The following is an 11,955-nucleotide window of genomic DNA, read 5'->3' as shown; positions in this document are numbered from 1 at the left end:
GTATGAAAGCTAGGGTCATTTCTACTTTACGGGCAACCTAGGCTACACCATAGGGCGTTGCTCTTACAGATTGAATAGTTAGGGCCTTAGAAGTTAATGCCCGAAGCATAAAATACAATATAAATACAACAGTTTTTCCATCATATAACAGGAATAATTGCAACCAGTTTGAAAGTGATGGTCATTTCTACGTTCCGGGGAACCTAGGCTTCACTCTAGAGCGTTGCTCCACCAGATCGAATAGTTAGTGCCTTAGAAGTCAACGCCAGAAGCATAAAATACAATATAAATACAACAGTTTTTCCATCGTATAAAGCGAATAATTGCAACGAGTATGAAAGTTATGGTCATTTCTACGTTCCGGGCAACCTAGGCTTCACTCTATGGCGTTCTTCCACTACATCGAATGGCAACGGCCTCAGAAGTCAACGCCTGAAGCATAAAATACAATAAAAATACAACAGTCTTTCCGTCCTATAACAGGAATAATTGCAACCCGTGTGTAAGTGATGCTCTTTGTACGTTCCAGGCAACCTAGGCTTCACTCTAGGGCGTTGTTCCACCAGATCGAATTGTTAGGGCCTAAGAAGTCAACGCCAGAATCATAAGATAGTATATAAATATAACAGTTTTTCCATCGTATAGAACGAATAATAGCAACCAGTGTGAAAGTTAACGTCATTTCTACTTTCCGGGCAACCTAGGCTTCACCCTAGGGCGTTGCTCCAGCTGATTGAATAGTTAGGGCCTTAGAAGTCAACGCCCGATGCATAAAATACAAAATAAATAGAACAGTTTTTCCATCGTGTAAAACGAATAATTGTTACCGGTGTGAAAGTTATGGTCATTTCCACGTTCCGGTCAACCTAGGCTTCACTCTAGGGCGTTGCTCCACCACATCGAATAGCTACGGCCTTAGAAGTCAGCGCCAGAAGCATGAAATACAATATAAATACAACAGTTTTTCCATCGTATAAAACGAATAATTGCTACCAGTGTGAAAGTTATGTTCATTTCTACGTTCCGGGCAACCTAGGCTTCACTCTAGGGCGTTGCTCCACCAGATCGAATAGTTAGGGCCTTAGAAGTCAACGCCCGAAGCATAAAATACAAAATAAATAGAACAGCTTTTCCATTGTATAAAACGAATAATTGCTACCAGTGTGAAAGTAATGGTCATTTCTACGTTCCAGGCAACCTAGGCGTCACTCTAGGGCGTTACTCCACCACATCTAATAGCTACGGCCTTAGAAGTCAACGCTAGAAGCATAAAATACAATAAAAATGCAACAGTTTTTCCATCGTATAGCATGAATAATTGCAACGGGTGTGAATGTTATGGTCATTTCTACGTTCCGGGCAACCTAGGCTTGACTGTAGGGTGTTGCTCCACCAGATCGAATAGGTAGGGCTAAAGAAGTTAATGCCCGAAGCATAAAATACAAAATAAATAGAACAGCTTTTCCATTGTATAAAACGAATAATTGCTACCAGTGTGAAAGTTATGTTCATTTCTACGTTCCGGGCAACCTAGGCTTCACTCTAGGGCGTTGCTCCACCAGATCGAATAGTTAGGGCCTTAGAAGTCAACGCCCGAAGCATAAAATACAAAATAAATAGAACAGTTTTTCCATTGTATAAAACGAATAATTGCTACCAGCGTGAAAGTTACGTTCATTTCTACGTTCCTGACAACCTAGGCTTCACTGTAGGGTGTTGCTCCACCAAATCGAATAGGTAGGGCCATAGAAGTCAACGCCCGAAGCATAAAATACAATAAATATACAAGAGTTTTTCCATCGTATAACAGGAATAATTGCAACCAGTGTGAAAGTGTTGGTCATTTCTACGTTCTGGGCAACCTAGGTTTCACTCTAGGGCGTTACTCCACCAGATCGAATAGTGAGGGCCTTAGAAGTCAACGCCCGAAGCATAAAATACGATACAAAATACAACAGCTTTTCCATCGTATAAAATGAATAATTGGGACCAGTGTGAAAGTTATGGTCATTTCTACATTCCGAGCAACCTAGGTTTCACTCTAGGGCGTTGTTCCACCAGATCGAAGAGCTAGCGACTTGGAATTCAGCGCCAGAAGAATAAAATACAATATTAGTACAACAGCTTTTCCATCGTATAAAATGAATAATTGCAAACAGTGTGAAAGTAATGGTCATTTCTACGTTCCGGGCAACCTAGGCTTCACTCTAGGGAGTTGCTCCACCAGATCGAGTAGCTACGACCCTAGAAGTCGAAGCCAGAAGCAGTAATTACAACAAAAATGCAACAGTTTTTCCATCGTATAGCATGATTAATTGCAACCAGTGCTATAGTAATGATCATTTCGACGTTTCGGGCATCCCAGACTTAACTCTGAGGCGTTGCTCCACCAGATCGAAGAGTTAGGGCCATAGAAGTCAACGCCAGACGCATAAACTACAAAATAAGTACAACAGCCTTTACATCGTATAAAACGAATAACTGCAACCTGTGTGAAGGTTAAGGTCGTATCTACGTTCCGGGCAAACTAGGCTTCACTGTAGGGCGTTGCTCCACCAGATCAAATAGGTAGGGCCATGGAAGTAAACGCCCGAAGCATAAAATACAAAATAAGTAGAACAGTTTTTCCATTGTATATAACGAATAATTGCTACTAGTGTGAAAGTTATGGTCATTTCTACGTTCCGGGCAACCTAGGATTCACTCTAGGGCGTTGCTCCACCAGATCAAAAGGCTAGGGCCTTAGAAGCCAACGCCCGAAGCACTAAATACAAGATGAATAGAACAGTTTTTCCATTGTATAAAACGAATAATTGCTACCAGTGTAAAAGTTATGGTCATTTCTACGTTCCGGGCAACCTAGGCTTCACCCTAGGCCGTTGTTCCACCAGATCGAATAGTTAGGGCCTAGGAAGTGAACGCCAGAAGCATAAACTGCAATATAAATACAACAGTTTTTCCACCGTATAACAGGATTAATTGCAACCAGTTTGAAAGTGATGGTCATTTCTACGTTCCGGGCAACCTAGGCTTCACTCTAAGGCGTTGCTCCACTAGATCGAATTGCTAGGGCCTTAGAAGTCTACGCCAGAAACATAAAACACAATATAAGTCCAACAGTTTTTCCATCGTATAAAACGAATAATTGCAACCAGTATGAAACTTATGGTCATTTCTACTTTCCGAGCAACCTAGGCTTCACTCTAGGGCGTTGCTCCAACAGATTCAATAGTTAGGGCCTTAGAAGTCAACGCCCGAAGCATAAAATATAAAATAAATAGAACAGTTTTTCCATCGTCTATTACGAATAATTGCTACCAGTGTGAAAGTTATGGTCATTTCTACTTTCCGGGCAACCTAGGCTTCACCCTAGGCCGTTGTTCCACCAGATCGAATAGTTAGGGTCTAAGAAGTCAACGCCAGAAGCATAAAATACGATATAAATACAACAGGTTTTCCATCGTATAAAACGAATAATTGCAACCAGTTTGAAAGTGATGGTCATTTCTGCGTTCCGCGCAACCTAGGTTTCACTCCAGGGCGTTGCTCCACCAGATCGGATAGTTACGGCCTAAGAAGTCAACGCGAGAAGCATAAAATACGATAAAGATGCAACAGTTTTTCCATCGTATAAAACGAATAATTGCAACCAGTGTGAAAGTTATGGTCATTTCTACATTCCGAGCAACCTAGTCTTCACTCCAGGGCGTTGCTCCACCAGATCGAATAGTTAGGGCCTTAGAAGTCAATGCCCGAAGCATAAAATGCAATAAATATGCAACAGTTTTTCCATCGTATAGCAGGACTAATTTGCAACCAGTGTGATAGTAATGGTCATTTCTACGTTCCGGGCAACCTAGGCTTCACTCTACGGCGTTGTTCCACGAGATCGAATAGTTAGGGCCTAAGAAGTCAACACCAGAAGAATAAAATACAAAATAAACACACCAGCCTTTACACCGTATAAAACGAGTAATTGCAACCTGTGTGAAGGTTATGGTTATATCCACGTTCCGGGCAACCTAGGCTTCACAGTAGGGCGTTGCTCCACCAGATCGAAATGTTAGGGCCTAAGAAGTCAACGCCCGAAGCATAAAATACGATATAAATACAACAGCTTTTCCATCATATTAAATGGATAATTGCAACCAGTGTGGAAGTTATGGTCACTTCTACGTTCCGGGCAACCTAGGCTTCACTTTCGGGCGTTGCTCCACCAGATCAAATAGTTAGGCCCTAAGAAGTCAACGCCAGAAGAATAAAATACAAGATAAATACAACAGTTTTTCCATCGTATAGAATGAATAATTGCAACCAGTGTGAAAGTTATGGCCATTTCTACATTTCGAGCAACCTAGGCTTCACTCTAGGGCGTTGTTCCACCAGATCAAATAGTTAGGGCCTAAGAAGTGTACGCCAGAAGCATAAAATGCAATAAAAATACAACATTTTTTCCATCGTATAGCAGGAATAATTTGCAACCAGTGTGATAGTAGTGGTCATTTCTACGTTCCGGGCAACCCAGGTTACACTCCAGGGCGTTGCTCCACCAGATCGAATAGTTACGGCCTAAGAAGTCACCGCCAGAAGCATAAAATACGATAAAGATGCAACAGTTTTTCCATCGTATAAAACGAATAATTGCAATCAGTGTGAAAGATATGGTCATTTCTACATTCCCAGCAACCTAGGCTTCACTCTAGGGCGTTGCTCCACCAGATCGAATAGTTAGGTCCTTAGAAGTCAACGCCAGAAGCATAAAATACGATATAAATACAACAGCTTTTCCATCGTATAAAAGGAATAATTGCAATCAGTGTGAAAGTAATGGTCATTTCTACATTCCGGGCAACCTAGGCTTCACTCTAGGGCGTTGCTCCACCAGGTCGAATAGTTAGGTCCTTAGAAGTCAACGCCAGAAGCATAAAATACGATATAAATACAACAGCTTTTCCATCGTATAAAAGGAATAATTGCAACCAGTGTGAAAGTAAAGGTCATTTCTACGTTCCGGGCAACCTATGCTTCACTCTAGGGCGTTGCTCCACCAGATCGAGCAGTTAGGGCCTTAGAAGTCCACGGCCGAAGCATAAAATACAAAATAAAGAGAACAGTTTTTCCATTGTATAAAGCGAATAATTGCTGCCAGTGTGAAAGTTATGTTTATTTCTACGTTCCGGGCAACCTAGGCATCACTGTAGGGCGTTGCCCCACCAGATCAAAAGGCTAGGGCCTTAGAAGCCAACGCACGAAGCACTAAATACAAGATAAATAGAACAGTTTTTCCATTGTATAAAACGAATAATTGCTACCAGTGTAAAAGTTATGGTCATTTCTACGTTCCGGGCAACCTAGGCTTCACCCTAGGCCGTTGTTCCACCAGATCGAATAGTTAGGGCCTAGGAAGTGAACGCCAGAAGCATAAACTGCAATATAAATACAACAGTTTTTCCACCGTATAACAGGATTAATTGCAACCAGTTTGAAAGTGATGGTCATTTCTACGTTCCGGGCAACCTAGGCTTCACTCTAAGGCGTTGCTCCACTAGATCGAATTGCTAGGGCCTTAGAAGTCTACGCCAGAAACATAAAACACAATATAAGTCCAACAGTTTTTCCATCGTATAAAACGAATAATTGCAACCAGTATGAAACTCATGGTCATTTCTACTTTCCGAGCAACCTAGGCTTCACTCTAGGGCGTTGCTCCAACAGATTCAATAGTTAGGGCCTTAGAAGTCAACGCCCGAAGCATAAAATATAAAATAAATAGAACAGTTTTTCCATCGTCTATTACGAATAATTGCTACCAGTGTGAAAGTTATGGTCATTTCTACTTTCCGGGCAACCTAGGCTTCACCCTAGGCCGTTGTTCCACCAGATCGAATAGTTAGGGCCTAAGAAGTCAACGCCTGAAGCATAAAATACAAAATAAATAGAACAGATTTTCCATTTTATAAAACGAATAATTGCTACCAGTGTGAATGTTATGGTCATTTCTACGTTCCGGGCAACCTAGGCTTGACTGTAGGGTGTTACTCCACCAGATCGAATAGGTAGGGCCATAGAAGTCAACGCCCGAAGCATAAAATACACTAAGTATACAAGAGCTTTTCCGTCGTATAACAGGAATAAATGCAATCAGTGTGAAAGTGATGGTCATTTCTACGTTCCGCGCAACCTAGGCATCACTCTAGGGCGTTGTTCCACCAGATCGAGAAGTTAGGGCCTAAGAAGTCAACGCCAGAAGCATAAAATACAATATAAATATAACAGTTTTACCATCGTATAAAACGAATAATAGCAACCAGTGCGAAAGTTCTGGTCATTTCTACGTTCCGGGCAACCTAGGATTCACTCTAGGGTGTTGCTCCACCAGATCGAATAGTTAGGGCCTTAGAAGTCAACGCCCGAAGCATAAAATACAAAATAAATAGAACAGTTTTTCCATTGTATAAAACGAATAATTGCTACCAGCGTGAAAGTTACGTTCATTTCTACGTTCCTGACAACCTAGGCTTCACTGTAGGGTGTTGCTCCACCAAATCGAATAGGTAGGGCCATAGAAGTCAACGCCCGAAGCATAAAATACAATAAATATACAAGAGTTTTTCCATCGTATAACAGGAATAATTGCAACCAGTGTGAAAGTGTTGGTCATTTCTACGTTCTGGGCAACCTAGGTTTCACTCTAGGGCGTTACTCCACCAGATCGAATAGTGAGGGCCTTAGAAGTCAACGCCCGAAGCATAAAATACGATACAAAATACAACAGCTTTTCCATCGTATAAAATGAATAATTGGGACCAGTGTGAAAGTTATGGTCATTTCTACATTCCGAGCAACCTAGGTTTCACTCTAGGGCGTTGTTCCACCAGATCGAAGAGCTAGCGACTTGGAATTCAGCGCCAGAAGAATAAAATACAATATTAGTACAACAGCTTTTCCATCGTATAAAATGAATAATTGCAAACAGTGTGAAAGTAATGGTCATTTCTACGTTCCGGGCAACCTAGGCTTCACTCTAGGGAGTTGCTCCACCAGATCGAGTAGCTACGACCCTAGAAGTCGAAGCCAGAAGCAGTAATTACAACAAAAATGCAACAGTTTTTCCATCGTATAGCATGATTAATTGCAACCAGTGCTATAGTAATGATCATTTCGACGTTTCGGGCATCCCAGACTTAACTCTGAGGCGTTGCTCCACCAGATCGAAGAGTTAGGGCCATAGAAGTCAACGCCAGACGCATAAACTACAAAATAAGTACAACAGCCTTTACATCGTATAAAACGAATAACTGCAACCTGTGTGAAGGTTAAGGTCGTATCTACGTTCCGGGCAAACTAGGCTTCACTGTAGGGCGTTGCTCCACCAGATCAAATAGGTAGGGCCATGGAAGTAAACGCCCGAAGCATAAAATACAAAATAAGTAGAACAGTTTTTCCATTGTATATAACGAATAATTGCTACTAGTGTGAAAGTTATGGTCATTTCTACGTTCCGGGCAACCTAGGATTCACTCTAGGGCGTTGCTCCACCAGATCAAAAGGCTAGGGCCTTAGAAGCCAACGCCCGAAGCACTAAATACAAGATGAATAGAACAGTTTTTCCATTGTATAAAACGAATAATTGCTACCAGTGTAAAAGTTATGGTCATTTCTACGTTCCGGGCAACCTAGGCTTCACCCTAGGCCGTTGTTCCACCAGATCGAATAGTTAGGGCCTAGGAAGTGAACGCCAGAAGCATAAACTGCAATATAAATACAACAGTTTTTCCACCGTATAACAGGATTAATTGCAACCAGTTTGAAAGTGATGGTCATTTCTACGTTCCGGGCAACCTAGGCTTCACTCTAAGGCGTTGCTCCACTAGATCGAATTGCTAGGGCCTTAGAAGTCTACGCCAGAAACATAAAACACAATATAAGTCCAACAGTTTTTCCATCGTATAAAACGAATAATTGCAACCAGTATGAAACTTATGGTCATTTCTACTTTCCGAGCAACCTAGGCTTCACTCTAGGGCGTTGCTCCAACAGATTCAATAGTTAGGGCCTTAGAAGTCAACGCCCGAAGCATAAAATATAAAATAAATAGAACAGTTTTTCCATCGTCTATTACGAATAATTGCTACCAGTGTGAAAGTTATGGTCATTTCTACTTTCCGGACAACCTAGGCTTCACCCTAGGCCGTTGTTCCACCAGATCGAATAGTTAGGGTCTAAGAAGTCAACGCCAGAAGCATAAAATACGATATAAATACAACAGGTTTTCCATCGTATAAAACGAATAATTGCAACCAGTTTGAAAGTGATGGTCATTTCTGCGTTCCGCGCAACCTAGGTTTCACTCCAGGGCGTTGCTCCACCAGATCGGATAGTTACGGCCTAAGAAGTCAACGCGAGAAGCATAAAATACGATAAAGATGCAACAGTTTTTCCATCGTATAAAACGAATAATTGCAACCAGTGTGAAAGTTATGGTCATTTCTACATTCCGAGCAACCTAGTCTTCACTCCAGGGCGTTGCTCCACCAGATCGAATAGTTAGGGCCTTAGAAGTCAATGCCCGAAGCATAAAATGCAATAAATATGCAACAGTTTTTCCATCGTATAGCAGGACTAATTTGCAACCAGTGTGATAGTAATGGTCATTTCTACGTTCCGGGCAACCTAGGCTTCACTCTACGGCGTTGTTCCACGAGATCGAATAGTTAGGGCCTAAGAAGTCAACACCAGAAGAATAAAATACAAAATAAACACACCAGCCTTTACACCGTATAAAACGAGTAATTGCAACCTGTGTGAAGGTTATGGTTATATCCACGTTCCGGGCAACCTAGGCTTCACAGTAGGGCGTTGCTCCACCAGATCGAAATGTTAGGGCCTAAGAAGTCAACGCCCGAAGCATAAAATACGATATAAATACAACAGCTTTTCCATCATATTAAATGGATAATTGCAACCAGTGTGGAAGTTATGGTCACTTCTACGTTCCGGGCAACCTAGGCTTCACTTTCGGGAGTTGCTCCACCAGATCAAATAGTTAGGCCCTAAGAAGTCAACGCCAGAAGAATAAAATACAAGATAAATACAACAGTTTTTCCATCGTATAGAATGAATAATTGCAACCAGTGTGAAAGTTATGGCCATTTCTACATTTCGAGCAACCTAGGCTTCACTCTAGGGCGTTGTTCCACCAGATCAAATAGTTAGGGCCTAAGAAGTGTACGCCAGAAGCATAAAATGCAATAAAAATACAACAGTTTTTCCATCGTATAGCAGGAATAATTTGCAACCAGTGTGATAGTAGTGGTCATTTCTACGTTCCGGGCAACCCAGGTTACACTCCAGGGCGTTGCTCCACCAGATCGAATAGTTACGGCCTAAGAAGTCACCGCCAGAAGCATAAAATACGATAAAGATGCAACAGTTTTTCCATCGTATAAAACGAATAATTGCAATCAGTGTGAAAGATATGGTCATTTCTACATTCCCAGCAACCTAGGCTTCACTCTAGGGCGTTGCTCCACCAGATCGAATAGTTAGGTCCTTAGAAGTCAACGCCAGAAGCATAAAATACGATATAAATACAACAGCTTTTCCATCGTATAAAAGGAATAATTGCAATCAGTGTGAAAGTAATGGTCATTTCTACATTCCGGGCAACCTAGGCTTCACTCTAGGGCGTTGCTCCACCAGGTCGAATAGTTAGGTCCTTAGAAGTCAACGCCAGAAGCATAAAATACGATATAAATACAACAGCTTTTCCATCGTATAAAAGGAATAATTGCAACCAGTGTGAAAGTAAAGGTCATTTCTACGTTCCGGGCAACCTATGCTTCACTCTAGGGCGTTGCTCCACCAGATCGAGCAGTTAGGGCCTTAGAAGTCCACGGCCGAAGCATAAAATACAAAATAAAGAGAACAGTTTTTCCATTGTATAAAGCGAATAATTGCTGCCAGTGTGAAAGTTATGTTTATTTCTACGTTCCGGGCAACCTAGGCATCACTGTAGGGCGTTGCCCCACCAGATCAAAAGGCTAGGGCCTTAGAAGCCAACGCACGAAGCACTAAATACAAGATAAATAGAACAGTTTTTCCATTGTATAAAACGAATAATTGCTACCAGTGTAAAAGTTATGGTCATTTCTACGTTCCGGGCAACCTAGGCTTCACCCTAGGCCGTTGTTCCACCAGATCGAATAGTTAGGGCCTAGGAAGTGAACGCCAGAAGCATAAACTGCAATATAAATACAACAGTTTTTCCACCGTATAACAGGATTAATTGCAACCAGTTTGAAAGTGATGGTCATTTCTACGTTCCGGGCAACCTAGGCTTCACTCTAAGGCGTTGCTCCACTAGATCGAATTGCTAGGGCCTTAGAAGTCTACGCCAGAAACATAAAACACAATATAAGTCCAACAGTTTTTCCATCGTATAAAACGAATAATTGCAACCAGTATGAAACTCATGGTCATTTCTACTTTCCGAGCAACCTAGGCTTCACTCTAGGGCGTTGCTCCAACAGATTCAATAGTTAGGGCCTTAGAAGTCAACGCCCGAAGCATAAAATATAAAATAAATAGAACAGTTTTTCCATCGTCTATTACGAATAATTGCTACCAGTGTGAAAGTTATGGTCATTTCTACTTTCCGGGCAACCTAGGCTTCACCCTAGGCCGTTGTTCCACCAGATCGAATAGTTAGGGCCTAAGAAGTCAACGCCTGAAGCATAAACTACGATATAAATACAACAGGTTTTCCATCGTATAAAACGAATAATTGCAACCAGTTTGAAAGTGATGGTCATTTCTGCGTTCCGCGCAACCTAGGTTTCACTCCAGGGCGTTGCTCCACCAGATCGGATTGTTACGGCCTAAGAAGTCAACGCCAGAAGCATAAAATACGATAAAGATGCAACAGTTTTTCCATCGTATAAAACGAATAATTGCAACCAGTGTGAAAGTTATGGTCATTGCTACATTCCGAGCAACCTAGGCTTCACTCCAGGGCGTTGCTCCACCAGATCGAATAGTTAGGGCCTTAGAAGTCAATGCCCGAAGCATAAAATACGATACAAATATAACAGTTTTTCCATCGTATAACAGGAATAATTGCAACCAGTGTGATAGTAATGGTCATTTCTTTGTTCCGGGCAACCTAGGCTTCACTCTACGGCGTTGCTCCACGAGATCGAATAGTTAGGGCCTAAGAAGTCAACACCAGAAGAATAAAATACAAAATAAACACAACAGCCTTCACACCGCATAAAACGAGTAATTGCAACCTGTGTGAAGGTTATGGTCATATCCACGTTCCGGGCAACCTAGGCTTCACAGTAGGGCGTTGCTGCACCAGATCGAAATGTTAGGGCCTAAGAAGTCAACGCCCGAAGCATAAAATACGATATAAATACAACAGCTTTTCCATCATATTAAATGAATAATTGCAACCAGTGTGGAAGATATGGTCACTTCTACGTTCCGGGCAACCTAGGCTTCACCCTAGGGCGTTGCACCAACAGGTTGAATAGTTAGGGCCTCAGAAGTCAACGCCCGAAGCATAAAATACGAAATAAATAAAACAGTTTTTCCATTGTATGAAACGAATAATTGCAACCAGTGTGAAAGTAATGGTCATTTCTACGATTCGGGCAACCTAGGCTTCACTCTAGGGCATTGCTCCACCATATCGAATAGCTCGGGACTTAGAATTAAACGCCAGAAGCATAAAATACAATATAAACATAACAGTTTTTCCATCGTATAAAACGAACAATAGCAGCCAGTGTGAAAGTTATGGTCATTTCTACGTTCCGGGCAACCTAGGATTCACTCTAGGGCGTTACTCCACCAGATCAAAAGGCTAGGGGCTTAGAAGCCAACGCCCGAAGCACTAAATACAAGATAAATACAACAGTTTTTCCATTGTATAAAACGAATAATTGCTAC

The sequence above is a fragment of the Calliopsis andreniformis genome, chromosome 11 (genome assembly GCF_051401765.1).
Source record: "Calliopsis andreniformis isolate RMS-2024a chromosome 11, iyCalAndr_principal, whole genome shotgun sequence".
NCBI lineage: Eukaryota > Metazoa > Arthropoda > Insecta > Hymenoptera > Andrenidae > Calliopsis > Calliopsis andreniformis.
Note: the sequence above shows the minus strand (reverse complement) of the source record.